This window comes from Palaemon carinicauda, chromosome 7, assembly GCF_036898095.1.
Source record: "Palaemon carinicauda isolate YSFRI2023 chromosome 7, ASM3689809v2, whole genome shotgun sequence".
Lineage (NCBI taxonomy): Eukaryota > Metazoa > Arthropoda > Malacostraca > Decapoda > Palaemonidae > Palaemon > Palaemon carinicauda.
In genome coordinates, this window is record NC_090731.1 from 5,028,125 (window position 1) to 5,030,624 (window position 2,500).

The following is a 2,500-nucleotide window of genomic DNA, read 5'->3' on the forward strand; positions in this document are numbered from 1 at the left end:
ACGCACACGCACACATATATAAATGTATGTATACACACATAATATATATATATGTATATATATATATATATCTATACACACACAGATATATATATATATATGTGTGTGTGTGTTGTGTGCGTGTGTGTGTGTACATATATGTATACGTACGCACACTCACACACATATATATATATATGTATGTATACCACAATATATATATATATATATATATACATACATACATATATGGTATACGTATGCACACACACACACACACATATATATATATATATATATATGTATACACACACACACACATATATATATATATATATATAAAACCCTCATGTATAAACAGAACACTTTTATACTTTATTTTCAAATTACCTAGACAATTCAATTCACATAACAATATAAAATTATTATATACAGTTTTTCCAGTAAGGGCCATTTAAAAAGAACAACTTCCCTGTGGAGATTTTCAAATTTTAACTGATATCTACTTTTTAAAAAAAGCTTTAAAAGACCGATGATCATTTGCATATCCCAACAAATGTGCCACTGAGAATCTGGCATTAAATATGAATCAAGTTATATGAATTACGATTAACGATGAAATAACACAAACACACGTGAAAGTTGTGTTTCCTTTTTTTCAGTTATTATTATTATTATCATTATTATTATTATTATTATTATTATTATCATTATTACTATTATTATTATTATTATTATTATTATTATTATTATTAATTGCTGGAGCTACAACCCTAGGTGGAAAAGCGGGATGTTATAAGCCCAGGGGCCCCAACAGGGAAAATAGCCCAGTAAGGAAACGAAAAAAGGAAAAATTAAATATTTTAAGGACACTAACATTAAAATAAATAATTCCTATATAAACTATATATAATTTAACAAAACAAGAGGAAGAGAAATTAGATAGATTAGTGTGCCCGAGTGTACCCTCAAGCAAGAGAACTCTAACCCAAGACAGTGGAAGACCATGGTACAGAGGCTATGGCACTACCCAAGACTAGAGAATAATGGTTTGATTTTGGAGTGTCCTTCTCCTAGAAGAGCTGCTTACCATAGCTAAAGAGTCTCTTCTATCCTGGGTTAAATCTAATGTGGCCAGGAACAAATTGAATCCAAATAAGGCCGTAAACTGCAATTAAATACGCAATGTGACTGGTAAATGTTGTTCTTACAAGTAAGAAGTTAAGATGAACATCACTTCTCTCTCTCTCTCTCTCTCTCTCTCACGCAGATAATAATATAAAATCTCTCTCTCTCTCTCTCTCTCTCTCTCTCTCTCTCTCACGCAGATAATAATATAAACATAAATGCCATACATTGCGTTTATGGGATGAAATAACTCAGCATCTACTTACGCATTAACTTAATGCCTTTCACGACTAAATATTTGCGTACTATACCCAAGGAGGTTCGAACCCTCTCGGGCGATGGAAAATTTTCCAAATAACACAAAAAGGACCTCAAAATCAATACAATATATTGATGCATCTACCAGAGATTAATACATACATACATATACCAAGGCACTTCCCCTAATTTTGGGGGGGTAGCCGACATCAACAAATGAAACAAAACAAAAAGGGAACCTCTACTCTCTACGTTCCTCCCAGCCTGACAAGGGACTCAACCGAGTTCAGCGGGTACTGCTAGGGTGCCACAGCCCACCCTCCCCCGTTATCCACCACAGATGAAGCTTCATAATGCTGAATCCCCTACTGCTGCTACCTCCGCGGTCATCTAAGGCACCGGAGGAAGCAGCAGCAAGATTAATGATTACTATAAAAAGAAACATGACATAAACGAAAATAGAGTTAAACTTACTTCAAAGTATCTTTAAAATATAAGAGGAAATTTCCCAAATAATTCCAAAAGAACCACAAAATCTCTCGTAGCAATAGGAAATTTTCAAATTATCCATAAAAAAGGACCACAAAATTTCTCGTATAAATGGGATATTTCATAAATATCTCCAAAGAGGACCACAAAATATGTACAATATATTAATGCATCTACCAAAGATTAATGAATAATATAAATAGAAACCTGACAGAAAAGAAATAAAAGTTAAACCTACCTAAAAGTATCTTTAAAAAATAATAGGAAATTTCCCAAATAATTCCAAAAAGGACCACAAAATCACTCGTGCCAATGGAAAATTTTCAAAATAACTCCAAAAAGGATCTCAAAATAAATACAATATATTAATACATCTACCAAAGATTAATAAATTCTGTGAATAGAAACCTGAGAGAACAAAATAAGAGTTAAACTTACCTTAAAGTATCTTTCAAAAATGATCTGGTTACGTCTAAAAGCTGCGCCGAGTGGAGAACTAGGTCATAGCATACTCAGAGTGGAGAAACACTCGATTGCAGCAACACACGTCGCGGAGATGATAAAAGTCCCGAGTGCTGTTTTCATTGCAGAGAGTCAATCGTCATCGTTATAATCATGTGATTATGATGTTGGTTTAGATTGCGGG

The 2,500-nt window shown here is 33.2% G+C and overlaps 1 protein-coding gene across 1 annotated transcript in view; it reads right to left on the reverse strand.

Moving 5' to 3' along the window:
• The window catches only part of LOC137643820 (protein rolling stone-like), a 149,279-nt gene that overhangs the window by 75,402 nt on the left and 71,377 nt on the right, over positions 1-2,500 (reverse strand). Inside the window, 1 exon segment of the mRNA XM_068376516.1 lies at positions 2,293-2,500. This exon segment is cut by the window's right edge and continues 53 nt beyond it. The gene's annotated coding sequence lies outside the window, so the exon portion shown is untranslated.